Source organism: Anas platyrhynchos, chromosome 13, assembly GCF_047663525.1.
Source record: "Anas platyrhynchos isolate ZD024472 breed Pekin duck chromosome 13, IASCAAS_PekinDuck_T2T, whole genome shotgun sequence".
Lineage (NCBI taxonomy): Eukaryota > Metazoa > Chordata > Aves > Anseriformes > Anatidae > Anas > Anas platyrhynchos.
The window spans coordinates 4,600,323-4,625,000 of NC_092599.1; the positions used below are offsets into that span (position 1 = coordinate 4,600,323).

Genomic DNA, 24,678 nt, shown 5'->3' on the forward strand with positions numbered 1-24,678 from the left:
CCCTGGACATCTGATGGGCTGCCATAGGGGAGCAAACCGCCTGGCTGATCCATTGCTTGGGAATATTGGCAGTTGGTAGGATTTTGGTGAGGTGTTGGTGCTGTTTGTCCCTTAGATTTAATCTGTTCTTTCCAAACTCCCTTCTGCTGTGTTCTCTCTCGGATAACAGTGGCCATCCCAAGGTATATGCAGCGAGGGGTGTGCTCAGGGCTTCCCACCAAACACCGTTTGCTGCACTACGGCTACGGGGGCACCTGTGCCAGGGAGAATGAGAGATTTTCCCATGGGAAGTAATCAGTAATTGAAGTGATAAAAGATGGATGTGATTATGTCTGGCACCTCCTCATAGCTGAACTGGTGGTTGAGCTTCAGGTTCTGTTTCTATTCCAGAAGTGATTTCTGGTGGTATTGCCACGTGTGATTGTGGACCTTGGGAGAAGTGTTGAAAAACAGTTTCTTCTCCTTATTCTTGCCTCCTCCACATGAGCTGCAAGTGCCAAGGCTACAGGACTGCGAAGAGAGCTGCTCCATCATGAGTTCATGTACTATCAGCTCCACTCTGCCCTTCACTCGAGTCTCCTCTCCTGTCTGTCTTCACTCTTAGGAAGAGCACTGCTGCTATCGGCAGCATTGCGGGACATTGGGGAGCCTGCAGAGGGCAGACCCCAAAACGCCTCCCTGAGAGGCCCTGGCCTCTCCCTCCCTGCTGATCCCACTGCAGCTGTATTTGGCCAGGCACAAAGGCCCCCAGCTAATGGGACATTGCCCATCTGCTAAGAAGATCTGCCCTAAAAGGCAGAGGAGCACGGGGTTAGGGGCTTCATGCTCACTTTCACTTAGGGTGATGGAGGGTGGGAGGAGGCTGTGTGGGAACCGGCAGGGTGCAGGAGGCAGCATCCACAGGACAAGAAGCTCTTTCCAAGAGAAGAGGAAAAAAAAGGTCTAGACAAGCTTTGTAGACATATGAGGAGACCTTCTTTTGAAAGCGATCTGTGTACAGTTATACCTGATAATTTCCCCAGATTTCCTCCCCTGTCATTGACATCCCGTCTGGGCACTGCCCATGAAGAGCGATCTGTGGCATCATCTGGGTAAGACCTTCGTACGTCTCTGTGGGAGAAGCAGAGTTTATCATAGTTTTATATTGGGTTTCCCTCAGCATGTAACTGGATGCATTAATAGTGACATGATCCCGGTGTGACCTGGACTTTAATGGGTTTGAACTTGGAACTGTTCAAACATTAAGAAAAAGCCCTCGCTCCCTGCGTGTATTCAGCAGCTGCTTTTTATATGCAGAACCCTGAGCTGCAAAGGTTCAATGGCGGCGTATTTTCAACTTTCAGATGAAAAGGACTAAATAACTGCCAAAAACTGGGCTATTTCTCTCCTGATGCAGATGTGTGACTGCCAGGACACACATACATCAAAAAGACAACGTGCCTCTGAGCACTTTAAAACCTACTGCTTTGTTTTGTTTTGCTAGAGGCAAACAAAATGTCAACCCCCTCAGTCTTGGGAGAGGGTTTGTGCTGGTAACGTGTGCTTCTCTCAGGGCATGGGCCTGGGAGCCAGGATTTGGGGTTTGTTTCCCCACCTCTGCAGCTGAGTCACTTCGTGGCACGGGTACTGTTTATTCTGGACAAAGCTTTCTTATTTTTTCTTGACTTTTGTATGCTGCCAGCTGTGCATGATGTACCATCCAGAATATACTCTTTATCGTGTGTCAAACCTTAACACTGACAGCAAAGCTGTGAGTTGATTTTCCCATCTGCAGCGAGAGCCAGGTTTGTCCCTCATCCCCCTCAGAGGGACCTTGCAGGTGGGGTTTATCTGTCTGTTGTGTTTTCAAGCAGCTCCCAAAGGTACAAATTGTTCCTTTTTTTAAAAACAAACAAAAACCCTGCGTGGCCTAATTTCTCCACAGCTTTAGAAAGTGTCCCCCATTTCTCTCCTGCCTGGCCATGAACCTAGGAAGGCTTCTCTACCAAGTTTCCACTTGAAAGCGATTCCATTTGCCAAGTTACCAGCTACCCAAAACCAGATGGCCGTAAGGGAAGGGCTAACACCAGGCTGGCTTTAACAGTACGAGCAGAGCTGTGCAGTCATGAAGTAGAAGTTAGTCACCTGCCATCAGGGCCATTTCCACGGAGCGATGATGGAGAGACCCGGAGTAAAGATGTCTCTTTGGAGAGCCACTGACAGATTTACTGACCACCAGTTCAGGCTGGATCACCGCTTCTTTTTAGCGTTCAGAGTTGCCATGCAGCTACTTTCCTTATTAAATTGTCAGATTAGGGCCAGGCAGGTGGTTGTGTTGTAATATGTGGGTGCTGTGTGGAAAAGCGAGCCTGCCTTGCCCTGCTCCCTGCTTCTGAAAGCCAGGGCAAACCTCTGCTTTGGGGTATCCAGCTTCACAGAGTAATAAGGGCATTATGTTCCATGCGTAATACTTTTATTTTACTAGGGATGTAAATCTTTGGGCTATGGACCACTGCTTTGGTTCAGATTTTTCTTTAAAACATTAATGAGCGTTCTAGTTTCGGGAGAGAAAAAATTTACAAGTAATGATGACATTGTGTAAAAATGTAGCAGCTAATGCATATGTTCTGTTGGTTTGCGTTGTCTTACAGGAACATCATTTCTGCACATCACTATTAACAATGCAAACACCCTGAAATGCTAATAGCACTAGTAAGCTTTTAATTCCATGGAATTTATTGCTTGCTGTATTTCCATGAATTTATAACGCTTTGATTCTTAAGAGCCCCATTTAATCAGTTTTGCCTGGCACAGAACATAATAAACAACTTGCTGGTGCTAAAGTGCCACATGGGGGAGGCTGCTAACAAGAAAGTTAAATGCTTCTGCCACTAGCAGTTTCTTCGCTGTATTTTTCATGAGCTGTTAGTACCAGTAATGTACTTTGCTAGCTTTAGAGCAGTGGTTAAACACAGTGACAAACCAAACAGCACTCCAGTGCTGTAAACACCCAAAGCAATACCATTTTTGTTCAGAGCTCCAGTTAAAACCAGGCTCGAGGCTCGGTATTGTTTTATAGTGATCAGTGATTTTTATAAAAGGCCTTCTTTTTCTTGATATCTCAGCGTAGGACTTTTAGGAATAAGTGGAGAATGGTATTGATCAAGAAAAACAGCATGTGGGGGGTGAAAGAGTCAAAATGTCTTAAAAAATAGTTCTTGTTTGTTTGTGCTGCTTGACCATAAAAGTATAAAAAGACTGTCTTAGTAGAAAAATACCAGGTTAGCAAGTGCTTTAAAGCAGAAAATGTCATTTGAGTCTCAAAACTGCACCAACTTTATATAATTACCCTTTTAATTATCCCCAGTGGCCCATGAAATTTGTAAAATAGAGCATTAAGAGTTTGATTTACTTACATGTTGCACTTTAGTGTTACACTCTTAATGAATATTGTTTAGTACTAATGTCAAGCAGAGAGTGCTGAGTGCTAGGGAGAGGTGCGTGCTGCAGAGCTGGGTATTCAGGTGGGAATTGTGGAAACTGCACCTTGAATGAGGGGTATGCATGTGAGTAAAGCAGTGTGCTGTGATTTTCATTGCCTGAATGGAAACTGTATTGATTTTATCCTCTGCATGCAAAGTAGTTTACTATATCTTCTTTATTCTGCCATGCCAGGGACGTGGCCGTTTTGAAGGCATTTGTTTGGTCCTGGAGAGCTTCCACGTGCCCCCAGTTTCTGTGTCAGCTTCCTCCTTGCTAGGGAGGAAAGTTGTGTCCTTCCTCCAGAGGACCAGAACGTGGAAGCAAGCTCTTTAATTTGCCCTTAGGAGCTACCTGGTTTAGCCTGTGGTGATGACAATAACGCTAATCGGCGTTGGGATTCTGTGGGGTATCCAAACAGCATTTATTGCCAAGAAATTGCTAGGATAAGCTTGGAGAAAATGTAATGTGAAGTGTGGTCTTAAAATGCAGGTGAATTAAACAGGCATCTTCAAAGGTGAATGGAAGCATCAGTGAACGGTGATGGTAAAAACAAATAAAGCAGAGTCTGAAGGAGTAGCTAACAGGAGGCAATAGCTGGTGACCTCTAAATGTTTGATACAAGTCTGAGTGAGGTGGAGACTCAGCAGGAAGTATTTGCATTTGAAAATGGTCATAAAATGCTTGCAGATGATGGTGCGATCCTCAGGATCCATCCTCTGAAAAGCTGGGGACAGTCTGAGACTGTGGGTGAACGACTCTCAGAAGGACGAGGTGATTTCCTCTCACTTCACCTGCCACCGTTTCCTTCCAGGTTGGAATTCAGCAAGCGAGCTGCCAGATAAGAGCAGTACACCAGCGCCGGTGTGGTAGGTTGAACAGTGGTACAACCACTCGGGCATCTCTGATACTGCATGTGATCATATGCCTCCACAGAGAGGGAGAAAAGCCTGAACTTTTACTTTCCTCCCCCAAACTTTGAGTTTTCCTGTACTGACTGTCATAACATTTCTAGTATTCCTCTTATCTAGATGTGCACCGATTTCATTATCCTGCTAAGCCAGGAGTTGGGCTCGATGATCCTTGCCAAGTCCCTTCCAACTCGGGATATTCTATACTGCTCTGAGTTCCTGAGGTATTTCTGCACCTCCAGATTTCTCAGACCAGTTCATGTGGTGGTATCTGAATTTGTTTTTCCAGTTTGTGCATATCCCTGTACATTGATATTTCATTGATACATAAATATTGTAGTTGGAGGAGAGAAACAACAAAGATCTGTCATTTTCTGACTTCCACATAGTTTAAAAAAAAAACAAAACACAAAACTTTGGGTTCAAATCCTGGCTTATGTAAATAGCAAAAATATATTTAAACCCCAAAGGTGAAGGTTTTATAATACAAATTTTTCTTCAAGTAAACTGAAGTTGTATGTTTGGTGTACAGCTAAAATTTGGAGAGGCAAAGTTGCTTTAATTGTTTGCGGAAGCACATTTCAGGAAACGGATTTCTGGAATTCTGAAATTTGAATTTATTTATATTTGAAAATATCTTGTTTAAAAAAAGCTCAAGGGAACAACCTACGAAGAGGCTAATTAAGCTTTTTTGTACAACGCTGAGCACAATGGGGCTCCTTTTTTGTTTGTCCCGAGGCCCTGCAATAATAAACAAAATGACTGCTAATAATTGGGAGGCTCCATTTGAAGTCGTGCTGACTGCAGGACGCGGGCAGTGTCAGTTTTCAGTAAGTGCATCAAGGCTGACCTTGAACTCGTGGCTGCTGATAAGGGCAGTGCAACAGCCCCGGCGTATCTGCAAGCGCGTCGCAGCGCTCAGCATTGCTGCCGTCTCTGCCAGCGCTTCTCCTCTCCTTGTCTCCTGCCCTTTCTGTGACCAGAGCCGGTGTTGGAGCACGGGGCCGCACCGTGCTGAGCCAGCACAGCCGTGCCGATTTCAGGAGGGGAGCACGGGCAGATAAATTAGTTGTAACAGAAGTGGTTATTTCGGCTCAGCTCTATTTCATGGGGTATGTTTTCTGTCTCCTCTACCACCGTGCGCGGTGCGTCGCTCCCTTTTGCTCCTGCACCTTCCTAGATGCGTGTGGTGTCGCATCACGCTGGCCGTAATGCACCAGGAGGTGGTGGAAGGCAGCGACTTTGTCTATTTTTTAGCTACTGCAAGGGTTGGAAGCTTGCCTGAAAGCCCAGTTGCGTGGCAGGAGATTACAAAACGTTTAGTTTCCAAATCTGATTTTTCCCTTGTGAATTTTGCTTGCTCGCTCAAAGACAAGATGCGTCTTGAACAGCCCCGGCTGAGGTGGTGCTAATAACCGTGTTGGAAAATGTCCTGTGGCTTGGAATAACAGCTGCTTGGGAGGAGGACGCTGCCTTAACAACCGTGCTCTGGGGTGCAGTGTTTCAGGAGCTTCCAGTCCTCGCCCCATCGCGGTTCGTGCTCGTAGGGGAGTGCTGGGGGCCATGGTGGTCCCCGCCATGGCAGATGGTTGCTGCTCGACACCACAGGGCTGAGGGTGAGGGATCCTCTCCGCATTTTGTTTTGAGTCCAGACATCAAAACTTGGGCAGGAGTTTACAGCCCTTCTGGAGCCATCAAACTGCTCTTGTGATGGTTCTGAAGAACAAACAAACAAACACATAAATAACATTCCAGGGGAAGCAGAGAAAGGCCGGCCCCTGCCTGTTAACTCTGTGTTGTCTTTCCACAGCACTCACATCCCAGATGGGGACGTAAATGTGAATCTCACCGCAGAAGTAACTAAGAATAAGTGAAATTTCTGACAGGCGGTTTTACTCCTATCTAAAATTGGAAGCACGAAGTGGAAGGTTAATAAGAAGAGAACCTCTCAACCTCGTGGTTAGACTAACATTTAGCCACCCAGCTGAGGAGGGATGAGGGAGCCGAGCCAAAACAATCACGGAGAGTCCAATCAGATCACTGTAGGCACTCTTGTTTTCAAAGTTGGTAGGAAATGGTTTTCTTAGAAAAAACGGAATTGATGTTCTTTTCTACTTTAGGAGCCAGTTTTCTGATCTCCAGTTCAGATGATGAACTTGTACTGGCCTTGGATTTTGCGTCTCTGTTTCACGATTTTTCATGAATCGTAGTTTTTACATGTGTTGGCACATCGTATATATTTGCAATAGCGCACGCCATTTGCTTTTAAGGAAAGAAGGGAAAGAAGCTGTGTTTCATTTAAATGCTCTTTAGATCCCTCTGCATATGCTTTTGCATATTCTTGACCAATCTTGCTTTGTTTTATGTGTTTGTAGCATTTTTCTTACACTTTGTGCAATCATTAGCATTAATGGGGATTTGCAAGTGTAACAAGAGGAGAATATACCCCAGAGTGTATCACTTAATTTCCCTTTGAAGTGGAATGAAGTTGTCCAATTGGCCATATGCTGTGATTTGCCATCGTTACGAGTAGTTTCTGACTCCTCGTAGAATAGGTTAATCTCTCCTAGCGAGCCTCCGATTAATCAGGTTTGATTGTATATGGCACAGACAGACACCACCTTTAAGAGCACCAGTCAGCTTCCGAGGCGTTGTTTTTCAGCCAGGAGCACTAGATGCACAATAAAAATGCACGAGAACCATTTGCCCCTGCAAAAATTGTGCACTCACATGATTAGTGAGGCGTGGTATTAAATTATTTGAGCTTTGTGCATAAGTATATACTGAAAGTAGACTTGCAACTGGAGGTTTTGAATATAGTTTTCCTCTTCATGGGCCAAATTCTCTGCTGTACATCAGGCGAGGAGTATTTCGGTGGAGCTCTGCCCAGGCGGAGCAGCTGAAGCTCTGGTCCTCCTCGCGTGCGGGTTGCGCTGTCCCACACCCAGAGAAATGCCTCCTCAGGTTTTATGGGTGGACTTTGCAGCTTGATCGGAAATAGAAACACAGTAAACAGCAACTGTGCCTCGGAAATATCCCCGGCCACGCGAACTATCACTATTTCAGCTTCTTTCCAAGGCCCCTTCTTGGGGGCCTGCTCTGCAGCTGTACTACAAGCACTGCAATGCAAGTGGCAGCATTGACCCTGGAAAATATTGTGGTACAGCTAACAAATATCTGCAAAACCTTGTTTGTATGTATATGTGCTTATGTTTAAGATGCAAACTTGCACTTGAGCGTGCTCGGCTCCCTGCAGTATATAGCCGCAGAGCCATTTCTAAGATCTGGGAAGAGATGGGTTTGTAGTCTGATATTTTTTTACGGTGTTTTTCTTGCCCTGATGTTTATTAACATCTTCCCCGATGTCCAGTTACAAGGGATGGGAGCATAAAAGTTTACATGAAAATACATTTCTCTGTAAGTGCTCTATCCCTCTGATTCCTCTGCAGCTTTAAAGCCGAGCCAGTTCCATCCTGTTTCTCCTCTTACCCCTCAGACCCGACAGGCAGGGAGGAGGAATATTTTGTGTTTATCTGAAATCCACCTTGCCCTTGCCATTTTTAACTCGGGTTCCCTAGCTGTTTGGAAGCAGTGCTCAGAGCCCTGCCATGAGCCCGCCGGCAGGGTGCACCTTGGGGTAGCAGCAGCGCTTGCAGGAGGCACAGCCCTGACTCCGGCTTTGTGTTCCCACCTCTTCCCTCTGGACACACCAGCACATCTGAGTCTCCCAGATGACCACAGGTGACCTGAAGCACCAAAACAGGAGGTTAGAGTCAGGGCTGATGATTTTATTCTCTGTTTTGCTCTGCCTGAGCTGGGACCTGTAGCAAGGCTCTCTGGACGCGGTTCAGTGCATTCAGGGACATGCTGGCCACGAAGGCTTTGCCCATTTGCTCAGAGAGCTGCCAGCGCCTGCGGCAGCCAGCAGCGCTTTGGGCCAATTGCGTTTTCCTCAGCAGAGAGCAAAAAGAGGGCAGCTGGGAATATGGAGGGCATCTCGTCAGGCCGAGCCAAGAAAGATGGAAAGGCCAAGCTGCAGCACTGCTCCGGCATCCGCGGTGCTGAGAGGTGAATCCGTGCTGTGAGGTGCTTCCATCTCTTGCTCCTTTTTCTTAAGGGGTTTGTGATGCTCTGTGAGCTTGGAGTCACACCTGCAAGCCAGGCGTATGGCAAGGGCTTCATGGCGTTTCAAACTGATGAGCAGTTTCTGGGTGCCCGACTTCAGACCCTGAGATTCCAGGATCAACAGACAGATTTGGGCCAAGTCCCTGCTCCCCGTAGCACGCTGCTGGCTTTGCTTTGGTTTTCATTGGTTTGGGTTACCAAGGTTTGACAGGGAATATCCTGATCTGCCTTTCTGAGGTCTTTGTCCTGCCTTTAAAAGAAAAAATCCCAAACACTGCAGTAAATCAGACCCTATCCAGAAATAATGGTCTGGTTCCTTTCCCTGGTAGAGCTTTTTCCCTCCTCGGTGCAAATGTATCATTTGCAACACTGGATTCCTTAGTTTGAATACGGGATATTTTCAAAACCGGGTTGATACTATGTCTTCTGGTTAGCCAGATAACATTAAAAACCAGATTGCAGATTGTAAATTGAACTGAAGGGCTGTTTCTTGTTCCTTTTCCTACCCAGCCCAGAAAGGCCTGTAGGCTGATGCGCTGCCGTGCCAGAGCTCCAGCAGGTCCTTGGGTAGTTTGGGAGGAAAATGTGGGAGCTGCATGGCACTAGAGACCACCTGAGAAGGAATTACTGCCAGCACAGCCCACAGCCAAATCTAACCTTTGGTATGTTGCCGTAACACACAACATTTTAGGAGTGTTAATTATTATTTCTGGTACCCTAAGCAGGGAATGCGTGCTGTCAGCTGTTGTGAAAACAAATCAAAATACAGACCTTTGCCTACCCGGTTCAAAAGGAAGTATGTTTTCTGCTTAAATTCTGCTTAAAAGGGAAATGATTGTGAAGAAGTTGGCCTTCATCATACGTTCTGAGAAGGAAATGTATTTATTAAATAATAGTAGTGGGAAGGAAAGAGTAAGGCTAGGAGTAGGTGCAAAGAGCGTGTTTGCGGCTGCCCCCTTTGAAGTATCCTGTTTTCTTCATCCCTGTGTCTGCTCCCCATGACTTGGACCTTTTGTAGATGAAACAACCTCTCAGAAATGGTCAAGGTTGAAGGTTTTGTGTGTGTGAATATGGGTGTTTGCCTCTGCACATCTGTTGAACTGCGATGTTTTGTGATTATTGTTAAAGTTTTGGCTTCTGTGAGCGTTTCGTACTCCTTCTCTCCAGCGATTTCTTTCTAAGAGGCTCCTGTTGTGAACAATTAACATCGGGGGGCTCGGCTGCGGCGGGAGCAAACTGCTTCTGTGTGATGCGGAGGAGTGGGAAGGGGGGATGACTTTGCAGAAACGTAGGGTTACCTCCAACCACAAAAATCAGGCTGTAAAAAATGATGAATCTCTCCTCTGTCATCCCTACATCTGACAGTTCTGTATAACTTATGAATTAAACATCTGGGAGGTATATATGTATTTTTTTTTTCCTTTAACAGTCACCAAATCCGAGGCAGATAAGCTGCTGGATAATTTTCAGTCATCTGCCAACACTGGGGCAAGTTTTGGGAGCAGCTCCCTGGAATGTCTCTCCCAGAAGAAACGGCAGAATCGCCATTAGCAGTAGTGAGATCAAGGTGGCACCCGGTGCCGTGCCTTAGCCGCGAGACTTTAACCTTAAACTCCATGCAAAACAGACAGGACCTTTACTGCAGAGGTCTCCCTGCAAAGATCCCGGCAAAGTAAACAGCGTGACACTTAATTTATCTACCCCAGAAACATGAAGGGCTCAGTCGACCTGATGGGATCTGTGGTTCCAGGGAGTCTACGTGTTTAAAGCCTGATGCTCAGCCTGCTAAGCCATCCCCTGCAGCTTTCCTTAGTGCATAAGATATGAAAAAATCTCCTGTCCTGCAAAACAGATATTAAATTGGATAGTCTTTCACCCTGCCACGATAAGAAACGTGGCGGAGAGATGCGGGAAAATGGAATGCTGCTTAGAGAGAAAATATATTTGAATCTAACATAAAAATTGGTGAGATAGGAGGATTTTCAGTGCTAGTAGCAATACCCTCCCCAATGAGTTACTGAAAATGCAACTCTCCCTGTAGTTTTTGCACTGGATTGTGAATAAAAATGGTTGTGATTGATGAAGCGTTTGGTGTCTCACTGTAAGTTGGTCAAGAGGGACTTCTAAATCACCCAAATGAAATATTGCATTATCATGAACAGTAATATGTAACCGTTAAGTATGCCGTTGCTTATCATAAGCTCAAGCTCCTTCGGAGCTATACCCGGTGAGAAATCTCGGCGAGCGGCAGAGCAGAGAGCGGGGCTGAGCCCGTCCCCTCCCCGGGGGCACACATTTGGGGTTTGGGAGCGAGCACCCGGCCGCACGCCAGATCCTCAGTGGGCAGCTCAGCCAAGGCGGTGGGAACAGAGCGGGTTCTTGATTTTATTTCATTTTTGAAGAGGCTGCATGGAGGGAAAGGCAACACGCCTTTGTTCGTTGAGGGGCATGGACCCGTTAGATGTGGATAGTCTCAGCGAGGCGTTGCTCCCTCCTGTACAGGGCTCATTTTGTAGTTTTATTGCATATCGGGTCAGTGTGGGTTGTTATTGTTGTATAAAGCTTTTTTACCAGTCCTGTGCATAGGGTAGGTAGGAGAAAGCAAAGTTGGTGTTTCATGGGGAAACGGGCAACAGCATTAAAAAAAAATAAATGTAATTTCTACTTTGGTTACTTACACCAAAAAATAGGCCAATGTTATTCCTATTAGAAAAAAAAAGAGTAAAATGACCCATGCCTTCTGGTTAAAAACCGTGTTTTTCCCAAAATGACTAAATGGCAACCTAACTGGGCTGAAGTTTTCTGGGTCTAGAACTTTGCACAAAGACCATGCAGCCCTGTCTCAGAAAAGGAACAGGGAAATAGATGCTGCCCGGGCTGTGAGAAAACATACTTGGAGCCAATTTGCCGAGAAGCCTGAGGATTTTCCATGTTTTGGGGATAAAATACAGAAACCGGGAGGGAGATTGCACTGAGACCAGGGGTGTTGTGTTGGATGTACCTATACATCAAGTTGGCCAAGGAGCAGCTCTGTGAAAATGTTTCTACTCCCAAGCTGGACTACACTTCTCTCTCTCAGCTCCTCTCATGGACAGAACCTTTGCAGCCCTCCCAGACACAGCTGATGTGCTCGGGCAGTGGTGGCTCGCGTCTCCCTCGCCTCTTTGTCCCCGTCTGCTCGTGTTCCTGCTCCCTGCCCCAGCTTTGTCTCCTCTCTATTCAAATCTGGTGGCTTCTGCTGCCCTGGGGTCAGGGAGGAGGCAGTAGGTGGGGAATGGAGCCCCACACCTACCTTGCACCGAGGGCTTTCCATGGCTTGTTTTGGTGTCTGCTCTCCAAAGCGTGGGAGCTCGGTGGCGTCTCGAAGCGGTGCCCAGGGCTGCTGCCCGTGGCTGGGGCCGTGCTTTTCCCCGTCTCTCATCTCAGAAGTGTCTTGGCGGTTCGGGCTGAAACTTCTGACACGAATTTGGCCTGGGGCAGAATGCCCACCAGGGAAAAGTTCAGTGCAGATGGTTCAAAGTTGGCGGATTTGCTAGAAAGTGAAACAGAGGTGATTAAGATGGGGCACGGGACGTTGGATGGTAGCGGTCACGGCAGTAGGGCACCGTACGAGCACCGTGTAGGGAGGTGCTCTGCAAGTACACCTGTGCCTTCTCTTGCAGTCCTTGTGTTTAAAGCAGCATAGAGTTAGAGGAAGACCTCCCGTGTGTGTCAGCAGCTTGGACCCTGCTGGCATGAGCTACTTGGTCAACTGATCCTGCACGGGGTCGGAAGAAAACGAAGGAGCAGCTCTCCTCTCGCACGTGGGATGCACCTCACTGCTCGCCCCTGAGCTCCTCAGGTTTGGCTCCACGACTTCTCTAAGGTACGGAAGAGATTTGCCTTGCTTGCCCGAGTTTTATTGCACGGTCTGGTCAAAAAGTTGGCCGTCAGTGGTTGAAGAGAGGGGATTTTGTTGGCACTGCGAAAGCGCGTGTTGGTTTTGCGGTGGGATTTGTGTGTGAACTCAGGAGGCTCGGCAGCACGATGCTCTCTGCACGGCCGTGCTGGGGCAGGCTCTGTTTGGCCCTGCAGTCGGTCCCCCGTCGGCAGCAATCCGAACTCCCACCTAAGCCGAAACATTCGTTAAACTTTTCTCTGAATAGGAAAGCTTCACGTTTTCTTGACAGAAGAGATTCTGTGGCTACTAATTTATTACTGCAATTTAAGAAACAGACGTCTGTCTGACATGTGCCATGTAGTTCAGTAGGTCGCCAGTGACATCATACTTAAAATCGTTATCTGTGCGAACTGTGCATTTTGGGTAAAAGCTTTTATTTATAGTCAGTCATTAAAATTGAGACCTGATATTTACTTTTCCTCTGATTAGGTTAAAGAGTGAATATGAACAAAAAGTCCCCTTCTGTTACCACCGAGCCGTTTACAAACTGTGCTGTTCACATGCAGCCTTCTTAAAGGAATTATGGTAAATCATTATGGGCTTAGATGGTATGTTTTAGTTAATACATTTGTTTTTTTTCACTGCTAAGACTGGATTCAGAGCTGATCCATGCCATAAGGGATATATTTGATTTCTTCCTCGTCCTGTATAGATTCTTACCCTCATTGCAGAGGTGCCGAAGTATTGGCCAAAGGGTGCCCTACACTGAACTGTAGGGTTACGCCATCCCCAAGTCACTCGGGATGCACTCAGCCATAAAGCCCAGTGGGCATGTCCTAGGGGGGAGCAGACCTAGGGGGCCAGAACCAGCCCTCTTCGGAGCACCAAGTCCTTGGGGTGTCCATCAACCGTTCCCTGGTCTTCCTCCGTCCCCCTCCTGCCGTCTTACCTCTGATGTCAGATGCCCCTACCCACAGCCACGTGCAATGTGATATTCTGTGAGTGATTAAAAATGGTGAGTGTGGGTGCTGTAACTTCTCCCCACCCTGTGCAGAAGGTGCATAAACAGATGGGGCTGCCCTGGCCCTGGCAGGACCGGAGCCCGCCCCCGCTGCAGGGCATGTCCCCTTCTCGTGCGGATTTGGGGTAGAAAAGAACCCTTCAGAATTCAGTGGCTGCTTAATAGCTGTACTGAAAATGATTTTTGACCAAAATTATACGTTACAAGATGACGATACTGCACAGTATACTTTCTTCATATTAGATAGTGTTTTTTCCCCCTAGATCCTACAGCTAAGATCACTGGCCCATTTCAATTTTTATTGAAACAAATAAACCCAATAAAAACACTTACGCTGAGAGCTCAGGCTCCACAATAAAAAAAAATAAAAATTACTCTGCATTGAATTTATTGATTTATTTATTTACTCCAACTGGAAAATTGAGTATTGTGTTAATGTATTTTATAAGAATCACAGTGCTCGATGAAATGGCTAATTTATTTTAGCGTATACATAAATAGCTAGCAATTTTCAGTGAGACAGGCTAATGAAAATGATGCTATGAAATTGTCTATACTATGAGGAGTGATGGAGTCAAGTTATTATTGGTTGAGTGCTACGACGTAGTGAACTGGCCATCATGTCTTTGAACTTTTGAACTGCTACTTGGTTGCGTGATTTATTGATCTTGATACCAGCGCGTTGAGTTAACTTTTTATTTTTGTTGAGGGGGCTGCATATTCCGCCTAGATAAGTTGCGTGTAATTTTATAGACGTTTAGTTTAAACAAGATGGTTGGAAAATGTAAAGTGTGTTAACAGAACAGGCTTACACCGCGTGGAGAGGCAGGGAGATGCTCGTAGGTACCATTAGATGTCAACACTGATGTTGTGATTGCTGCAGATTAACCGAGGACGAGCGAATTTGGCAGGGTAAGTGCGCATCATATTTGTAAGAGAAGCGTTGCCTTTGTTCTAAATCGAGCACGTGATCTTACGGCAACTTTGCTTGCCCAGCTACCTTACACCTCTCCTTGCCTTATCGCCGGCGCCTGGTACGGGCAGCGAGCATCAGTGGGTCCCTCGCCAGCCCGTGCCCGAGGAGCGCTCCACGTTGCTGCTGTGTGCCCTGGTGGCTCGAGCAGCCCTCCAGCTTGTGTTGGCCAGCTCTGCAGGGCCGTTGTGCCCACGCTGCCTTGAGCCATGCTCTCGAAGCCGTGCAAACTTGTTTCGTGTTGGAGCTGGAATTCCCTCGCGGGCTGGCTGCTAGCGCCGAGCCTCGGCACGCAGCGCTGCCAGCAGCTGCCTCGGTGCGAGGGGATGCTCCACTTGTTGTTGTTCCTGGTGATTCGCGTGGGGCGTGGGATGGGGGCATCGTGCTCACCTCGAAGCCCTTTCCAGCTGCAGGACTTCTCCCTGGCTGTGCTGGTTCGGGAAGCTGTGCGTGGCGACTGCGCCGGGCTCTGTTTCTGATTAGACCGAATAACTCGACACCTGCGTTTTACAATTTGCCTAAAGTGCTTTATCCTGTAAACCCAGCGATTTCAGAGCTCGAAAGCCAGCAGCCTCGCGGGGGTTTGCACGACTTAGCTCATCCCACGGGCTCGCTGTGATGGCATCAGGCGCCCCCCAGACCCCCCTGCAGCAGTGGGATTTCGTCCCCATCCCGCTGCGCTTGGCCGCAGGTCTGGGGGAGGCGTGTGGGCATCATTTCATGATTTTTTTTTTCCAGAGGTTGGAGTGCCATGGCTTTATTTGGATGCTGAAAGCTCTCCCCTTGTGCCCGAAAGCGCCGGGGAAGCCGCACCACTCGCCTCCCCCTCACCCTTTTATTTCAGCCTTCAATTAAAACCCCACCGCCGTGGCCTGCTCCGAGCGCAACCCAAAAAGTAGCGGGGAAGAGCTGCACCGGGGGGGGGGACTCGCCGCTACGAGCTGGAGGGGGGGGTGTTGAGGGAAGGGAAAAAAAAAAAAAATTAAAAAAAAAAAAATCCCATGTCCCTGCAAGTGTGTTATTGTTGACTTTGCCCTGCACATCCTAATATGGTTACCTCCCTGTCAAAGCGGCCGGGCCGGGCCGAGGGGCCCCCTCGGGGAGCCGCTCGCAGCCGCTCGCAGACAATAAGGAACCAAGCGGCGCAACTCCACAAAAGGCTGCCCGGAACCCCAGGGCCAGCCGCGGCCCCCCAGCGCTGCCCGCAGCCGTACGTACCCCGGGGGGGCTGTGGGGGGGGATAAAAAGAGGGAAATAAAAGGGTTTTCGGGGGGCGCTGCCAAGCGGGGGAAGCCGCGCAGCGCCGGGACGCGGGGCGGAGCGGCCGGGGGGGGCTGTGCGGGACGGGGCTGTGCCCCCCCCCCCCGTGTCCCCGGTGCTGTCCCCACGGTGCTGTCCCCCTCCCCAGCTTTCTGTTCCGCCCCCCCTCCGTGCCAGCCGCCCCGCAGCGCGCCGCTCGCTATCTGCCAGCGCCAGAACAAAGGTAGGCTGTGCAACTCCGCGCTCCGGGGGAGGGACGAGTTATTTTGGGAGGGTTGGCTCTTCCCGGTGCGTGACTGGTTGACCTAAAAGGAGAGAGAAGGAAAGGGGGGGGGGGGGGGGGGAGAAAAGGGGAAAATGAGAGAAAAAAAAAAAAAAAAAGCAACCCGAGGCTCCATGGAGGCGAGCGGGGCGCAGCGGGGCGCAGCGCACTTGGAGCGCGGGGCAACTTCAGGCAGCCGGGTCCCCCCCGCGCTGCCCCCTCCTGCTGCTGTGCCCACAAAAAGTGCCTCCGAAACCGGCAGCGCCCTCGGTTCTGTTCTGCTAAATACCGATTTAATTTTCGCTTTTTTTATTTTTTTTATTTTTTTTTTTATTTAGGGTTTTCCGTGCGCGCTTAGCAGCTAGGAGTTGGTGCGAACCCTAAGTAAGCTCTTGTAGGGATGGAGCGGGAGGGCTGGTTTTGCCCGAGGATTTCAACTTTTCGGTTGGCACAGCCCGAAGGTACCGTGGCTTTTTCTGCGCCTGTCCAAGTGCTTTCGTGCCCTGCGAGGAGTTATCATATTTCTTAAGCCATCCCTTTATGTCATCCTTTCTCTCGCTTTTCTAAAGCCCGTAAGTTATTCAGCTCCAGTGGAGGGTTTCTTTGCCTGCAAAGTGAAACGCTCGCAGGTTTTGCTGTGTTTCTAGGTTTGTTTTGAGAACGTAGGAAAATATTTAATACTGAGCAGTAAAAAAAAAACCACCGGCTCGTCTTCCGTTCAGAGGAGTCGGCAAACCTGTCCACTCTTCTGCCAGCAAGCACAGCGAGCAAATTCATAATTCAGTGCCAGAGCAAATGAATTCACGGTGAGAGCTACGATGGGTATCACGTAACTTAATGAGAAATACATTTCTGATTGTAGGAGCGGACACTGCGGTTGTAGGCATAAATATCAGACCTAGGTATGTCTGTGGAGTGCTCTTCGTCCAGCCTGTGTCACGCAGCATTGTCTTCAGTCCCTAATTCTTACAGGATTTAAGCAGGGAAGCAGTTTCTTCCTAAACTGAGTATCATTCAAAAAAATCTTTTAAATACCTGTTGTATACTTGGCTGCTTAATTGGCTCTCCCCCTTCCTGACTCTGCTGCCTGCCTTCCCCAGTTGATTGTGGGATCTCTAGATTTTTTTTTTTTAAGGAAGTCACAGTTCCAGGGCTGAACTGGGCTTTTATTTCCCTTTTCTTTTCTTTTCTTTTTTTCCCTTAAAATGTTATTTCTTGTGTACTCGTAGATTTCTGTTCTTTGCCTTTTTATTTATTTTTCTTTTGAGGTATTCAGCCTGACCTCTGCTAATCAGAAGCGCTTTTTAAAATGTAAGGCCAGGTCAGATAATGTAAATAAACTTTTGTGCTCTCAAACTTTCATCCTATAACACTGGGAATGATTTTTAAAAAAAAAACAAATTGCATCTCAGTAGTGGTAAACACAAATAAATGTGTATTTTTAAAATCAAAGGGTGTCTTTTAAAACACATTTCTAGTTTTTGCTTTTTTGGGCCGTGTAGGGGATGATAGGAATTAGTAGCCTTTAATTAGACGTGGAGATATTCACATTTTACAGGGATTTATGTTAGAACATGGAATGGCGGGTGGCTTGTTTCCTCATTATGAATACTCCCTGCACATAATGAGGTTCATCATTAGTTGATGGAGTGAATTTGCCCTAGCTCTACCTTGAAAGGCACATAATTTACATACTACTTCAGAGCTTAGGCTTTAATGGATTCCTCGATGAATAAAATGAAAAGCTACTTTCTTTAAATTTTTGAACAGTGTTTTGATAATACGGATTTAATAAGACATTCAATTTCCTTGTTAAGTATATTGAAAGTGCATTCCCAATTTTAGCAGAAAATATACTTCCCCGTGCCGCTCTCTCTCATATCGGGCAGTGCGTGATCGAACACAGCAGCGTAAACATTTTGGGGGACGCGGAGGGATGGTGCTGCTCTCCGAGAGTGGCACTTGGCAGCTCTGGCCTGCTGCAGCCACGGTTCTCCGCGGCCCCGAGCGTGCTGCTGAGCACCGATACCGTGAAAATGCCACGCAGGGGGCCTGCTCCCGCGTTAAAATGCATTCTGCATGAGCAGTGCTCCCACTGTATATTTACTGTATACATTTGCGGTGATTGATCTATGGAAATGCGCCGGTGACTGTCAGGCTGACAGTGACAAACCCACTAGTCCCACCTCCCTATTTATTTTAATGAGACGAGAACAGCAAAAAACTTCGCTGGTGCAGTTCCACCTCCGAAACCGCCGCGTAGATGTGATTAGATTAGAGCAAATTGAATTGTAGGCTGCCTAATGTGTTATCATGTCATCGGCTTTCCGAGCCCTGGTCCACCGGACAGGCTGGGCGAGACAGCCCGCCCTGCCTCCCTCCCTGCTGCCTGCCTGCATGGGGCCGGGATATGGGGTCTTGGGGCTGGGGTCTGGGGTCTGCGGTCTCCGCGTTGGCCCCGTGCATGGGGCAGGGGAGCCCCGGGCACGGCAGCGCCGCTCCCCGCTGCCACTCGCCGATGCGGCGGCGAAGAAGCCGTGGAGGCAAGAAATCCGCAGCGAAGGCTTGTTTTGATAGAATGTTTTATTACCTGAAAACGATGAGCATATATTAACATTAATAGAATAGTCGGTGTCATTCTTTTTTCGGCAATTTACCTCAGCTGCAGACCTGTCTGCTTCAAAATCTTTCTCTGTTCTAAAACATATATTTGTTTAGGGAGTTTTCATTGAAGTGTACATGACAATTACAGCTGTTCATTAACAAAATTGGGTATTTGTTTTAAACTTTAACCAATCACTTTGATATGCTAATTATGGTGTAATTTAATTTGAGCCCTGTAATGATGATGCCGTTATTATGGACATAAATGATGCAGTTAAGCTGAGAGTAATCTCATTTGCATACTGTACATGCCAGTAAATTAAGCCCTTTCTTCGACTGCTTCAGCTTTAATTTTCCACTTCTTTTCACACAGCGCCTTTTCAGCCAGTCTCTTCTAAGCCCACTTTGTAATAGCGCTGATGACTGTTTGATGTGGAGAGTTGCTGCACCACAATAATGCACGACACAAGATGTAACATTTAAAGGATTCATTATCTTACTGAGTGTTGCTTTAAGAAGCTGGGATTAACCAGGGTGGAAGTGTCCTCTCTCCGGAGTGGTGCAGGTCTCCCGATAAACAAATGCCAGCTTCTTTCTCCCCCTCTTTGTGCTCCACCCCAGGACCGGGAGCGTTGCGCCCAGGCCTGAGGCTGCTTCGCAGGGACGAGGCAGGCGGCCCCCGGAGCCGCCTGGTGCAGCGCGGAGGGTTTGACCTTTCCTGTAGGATATTCCAGGATGCTCCACTGTTGCAGGAAAGTTTCTGGATGCAATTTGCAGCGTTAGAGGGATGGGAGACGCCGGGGTATTTCTGAGACAGGTAGATGTGCAGCCCACGTAGCCAACGTGGCGTGCAGCGATGTTAAAATCCGCGGTCTGGCTTTATTTCATTCTGCTTACACACCAGTTTCTTCTTTCGGGGCTGCTACATGGGTGGAACTTCATATCAGGTTAATTTCAAATGTAATTTTTAGGCGCTGGCATTCATGTGTTCTTTGGCCTCATGATGCTAATGACAGCCTGGGTTTCAACAGAGTAAGTCGCCAAAACCAAACAAAAACGAGCTGAGCAAGCGCTGACTTAAATGGTTAATCTTTTCCAATTTACCATGTTGTCATTGAACTGAAGTATTCTCATAACACTGTGGCATACAAAGAAATCATGTGAAATAAACAGGGCTCTTTTTATAGCTGCTTACTATTATGGTTAGATATTTTCATAGTTTAATACCTCTGGAAGTAAAGCCCGTCTCAAGTTTTCAGCTGCAGTTGGCCTCTCAGAAAGCCATTGTTGTGTGGGTAACCAAGTTAACTAAAGATCATTATGAAAACCTTGCAATCCTTTCCTTACGCAGGGTCCCATGACCAAAAATAGTTTGTGCAGTTGCCCACAAACATGCAAGTTAATAACTTCCTGGGTGAACAGTGTAAAAACTGTTGATTTCCAAGGCACGCACTTCACTCCCTCCTCCACCCCTTTACGGTACACAGCAAACAAATGGGAGGGTCCCCTGTTTACCAACTGTCCAACATCCACTTTTTATGGTTCCTGCCTGCTCTTTGTCTCCGTGCTGCATTTCTCACATGCCCTTTTGTCTTCTAGCAGTTGTTCCGTGGTAGCCCGACCATGCACATGTGCTGGATGTGGCTGTGCTGCAGCGAAGCCTGCCCCACTGACCTTGTGCCCCCGTTTCTGTGTCAGAAACACGACAGCCATTCCCCCAAACCCACTGCTCCAGCCAGCAGCTGTGCTGGTGAGTAGCATTTGGGCTCTCCTGGCATCCCTGTCCTGTGCACGGCAAGGAAGAGCATCCACGGAGAGAAGTGAAAGCACAGAGCGCAGCTCCTTCTTTTTCCCTTGCATTATCCCATAGCACAAGAGTTTGGACAATGGTTTATGCCAACCAGTTCTTCTGGGTGGACCACACAAGAGTGGAGTGTCAGATCTTGGGGTCTGTACACAGCAAAGGAAAGGCTCCCCTAATTCCTCCTCTGAGGCTGCCTGCCTAAATGTGGGGTTCCTACAGGAGTGCACGAGACAAAACCCAGTCTCTAGAGCTCATGAAAAATGGTTCTTGACTTGATCAATTTTAGCAACAGTCCTGTGGTTCAAGCCTTTCTCATCCTTTAAAGATAACGTCTGCGTTGCTTTGGGATGTGACAGATGTGCAAAAGCAGGTGTTGTGACTTTATCTTCCATAGGGATGGATGTATTGAGCCTGTCTTGGGTGCTGGAGAGATTTTCTGGCCCAAGCAGACAGATGAAGGTAGGACGGACTGAGAGGTGGGGTAAGAGAATTGCTTTTGCTGCTTTTTAGTGTTTTGTGGATGTGACGATGCAGTGCTCTGTGCAGGAACTTCGGTGTTAATCTTCTTGGGAGATAACATTTCTTTCAAAGTGATTTCAATACTTTGCCCTTATAGAAGCTGTGTTGTAAGAGCCGTCTTCAAAGGAGGTTTCAGGCACAGTTTTTCCTACCCTCTTCTGTCCTAACAAAACACATATCCTTCCTCCCCTCGCAGGACCTTGTCAATTCATTCTGGATAAAGAAACTCGTTTATGAAGGAGATTTTCCCTGTATCATCCTCCCTCTTTAATCTGATCCCGGATTGCAATTTTCAGTAAGTTTCTCCTTCCACACTTTCCAACCCACAAACCTTTTCAACCCAATCAGGTGGGAAATTAAAAGAGATACCAGTTCAAACGACGCGCTGTGCAGCCCCGTCTGAGCGTTTCTGTGTAAGTCGGGATTGCTGGTTTCAAAGAAATGTTTCGCATCGGGTGATGGTGGCTTTCTGCAGAAAGTTATTTCAGGGAGTTCGGAGCTTCATGGGAGACGGACTTCTCCTTTTACAGCTTTGTTTACAAACAGCTTTGTTCTTACCCTTTCCCAGCAAAACAAGTGTTTCTTCACAGAAATACTTCTGGTTGAGAGCAAAACCACTGAACCTCTCTCTAGAATTATAACTACACCAGATTAAAGAGTAATTTATCATATGCTAATACACTTACCCCATCAAAGTCATGGGTATCGAGACACAGAAACAAAAATAGACCTCTGATCTCTATCTCTGTAATGCTTCTCAGCATAGAGTCTTTTAATGGTATCCAGCGAAAAAGCTCGAGGAATTTGCCATTGTATTTACCAACAGCTACAGAAAACAGTTAACTTGTCGCTGTGAAATTACCAAGAGCCGTGCCGTTAGCCCTGCTGGTCTGATTGAACCGAGCTGGCTGCAAGTTTTGGAGCGTGACGGTTCTGTTCCTGTCGGCTTGTGCGTCTTCTCATGGCTGTAGGTGGTGGGCAGATAGCTCTGGTAAGACCCCCTGAAATCTGTCCACGGAGGCTTCTTTGCCTTTGCAGCATCAGAGACCCTCCGAGCAGCTCGCAGCCAGGCGGCTGGCTCAGCCGGGGAGCATCCTGCAGAAGGTGATGTTTTGGAAAGCCGGGTGAATCTGCCTGTTGCTACTGGTCCTGGGTGTACACAAAATAAAGTAGTACGAGTCAAGTAGCTGCTAGGGGGTTTTTAATCCACAAGCCTTCAGTTCTTTTGGCTGCACATAACTCTTTCCAGCGGCAGTTTTTCCTGTGACTGGAGAATGTGAATGTCTGTCTAAACTGGCTGAGCGGACAAAGCACTGTGATGAAATCGCATTGAGCAGACATGCTTCGAGCAGAAGAATGAAGTCTATCAAGCAGAGCTGTTAGTAAAAGGACTCGGGGATAAACCACGCTCTCTTTTATCCCTGTACCATGCGGGGACGGAATGGAGCGGGGCTGGCGGGTGGCACAGCCCCCAGCTGCCTCTGCCCCGTGGCGTGGGCCTGTTTCAGGTGCGAGTCCGGCTCTGGGGGTGTTGAATTTGGCTTCGCCTTGGCTTCTCCTCCAAATAAAACGCTTACCCTAAGGATGGCCTTTCAAAAGACCATGTTCTTTTTCCAAAGAACTGCAAATTCTTCAGCCGGGCTGCTTATGTAGTTTCCTGAGACCATCGCTTTGAGGAAGCTGGCTGAAACAAATGCTGCTTTCAGGTGCGTGGCCTAAATCAAAAGCAGCTCTGTTCGAGTTCTCTGAAGTTCGTCAGGGCTTTACCATTATTAACAACCATATGGACCCGGGCCGTGCTCTCCGGTTTTGCACGGGGGAAGGGCTGTGGCTGCTGGTCCTGCGCTCTTCTGCCGCAGGGATGCGGCACGCCAAGGCACGGAGGCTTGTCTCCTTCTCTGCAAACAGGATTTATCGGTGGACTTGGGGAGGAACGAGAAGGCTACGTGGGAAAAGTGTCCTAGGCTTCGTGCTGAGGTGGGGCTGGCCAGGGGTGTTGGACAAAGTGAGGGACCCATTTTTTGGCCGTGGGATGTTCCTTGTGTTCGCTGGCGTCTGCTTTTGGGAAGATGGGGTTGGGTCTGGGTGGATGCAATGAGGGAAGGCAATATGAGGGAATGTGTGGTTGTTCCTACAGAGCTTCACGTTGCTTTTTGAATGAAGCAAATAAAGGAAGAATGAGATGATGGTAATCTAAATTGGTGCCAAATGTATGGGATTCCGTGTGTGTGCAGTAAAGGGAAACCCAGCTCCTGTCGTTTTTCCTTGGAAAATGACTCTGTGTGTAGAATCCGTGTGCAGGATGACCATATAAATGTGGTTAAATGGCATAGGATTCGGATCAAAGGGGCAATTACAAGTAATAAAATAGGAAATATAATTATTGCAACCATTTCAGATCTGATAACCAGGGAGAATCTTAGCAGCTAGACAGAGGAAAAGCCTTGATCCTAAGAAAAGGAGAGAAAAAATCCCAAGATTTCGGCTTATTGGGCTCTACAGAAAAAGAGAGTTGAGAAGTGAAAATACATTTCCTGGAATATCTGAATTCCCAGGTCAATATTACTTAGAGGGGTTTTGAGCACCCTAACTGTTGGTCGAACTGAATCATAGCAGAAACTGAATTACCAACATCCACACAGGAAAACTTAGAGGAGTCGAAATGGTAGCGGGGTTATTTTCACAAAATGTCCAGCACATATGCTGCGCTTGCTTTTATTGTTCACCGTTCTGGAGTCATGTCTCACTAGACTGTGCTTTGCCACACACCTCCACCCCCTAACAAACTGGCCCTATATATGCTTGTAGACAGAATATAGGGAATTAAACTGTGTGACAGTGAACTTCTGGGTTTTCTAGATGCTTGACAAATGTTTTTTAAACATGGTATAAATACATTGGAGAATCACAGTGTTGGAGGGGCGCGTTTTACTCCCAAAAGAAATGTGTGTATTTTGGCTTCATGTTGCTCTGTATTTTTTTTTTTTTCCCAAAAGAAATATTAAACATTTTAACAACACCTATGTTTAGACACTACAGGTTTGGACAGTATTCTCCTCTGTATGTTGCAGAGTTCCTACCGACACGCCTGGACAAACCTCACCACCTAAAACCCCGAGGCCAGAGTTTGGCATTCAGTGTCCTCAGAGGGAGGGATTGTAGCTGTTAATCCTGTAATAGCCAGATTCCTCAAGGTAGCATCTTCTGTCCTCCCACGGGTTAGATTCTCAGGTTTACCTGACAGCGTGAATATTTCTCTTCAAAGGCAGCGTAAACCCTTCTGCAGGCTCCGCTCATCCTCGCTTCCCCTCGCTGGGTCTTGCCCGGCCACTTTTTTTCTTCCCTGGTCTTTTCATCATAGCCATGTAATTCTTTCTGGCTTCTTGGAGAAAATACTGGACTGCTAAGTGTCCATTCCTCCAAACTGGTTCCTCGCGACCTGCCTGTGTGGCTGGAAATGTCTCTGGAGGAAGGGTGAGCGCAGCAAGGACAGCGTTGGTGCCCTTCAGGATGGCAGTCGTGTGCCCGGTTCCCTGGCAGAAACGCCAAAGCCTATTTAGAGTCAGACATGAAAATATTGTGCTCAAAAAATATGTATTTTAAAAAGCAACCAACAACCTGAGTTCTGCAGGGGAAAGCGAGCATTGGCTGTAACCCGTTTTGGTTAAGGCGTCTTGTTTTTGGTGTGTGCCTGTAAGGTCCAGGTGTTGGGGATGAAAAGAGCTTCTCCATCCCGTTTCCTTTCCCAAGGTGGGAGAGCAACTCGGGGGCACGGCAAGGGAGATGGGGGCTGTTCCCCTGCTCTGCCAGCAGCTTTTCCAGTTACCTTCGCTGGGTCACTCGTGACCAGTAAATGCTTC

General features: G+C 47.5%; 1 protein-coding gene across 21 annotated transcripts in view; it reads left to right on the forward strand.

Annotated features, from left to right (window-relative positions):
• The window catches only part of FOXP1 (forkhead box P1), a 364,496-nt gene that overhangs the window by 158,132 nt on the left and 181,686 nt on the right, over window positions 1–24,678 (forward strand). Inside the window, exon 4 of one of the 21 annotated variants that reach the window (XM_072044454.1) lies at window positions 12,158–12,360. The exons of 18 other annotated variants lie outside the window; for them this stretch is intronic. The gene's annotated coding sequence lies outside the window, so the exon portion shown is untranslated. Of the gene's footprint in view, window positions 1–12,157; window positions 12,361–15,432; window positions 15,580–15,831; window positions 15,853–24,678 lie in introns of those variants that run through there. 2 more of the 21 variants (XM_072044452.1, XM_072044460.1) reach the window with 2 other exon arrangements.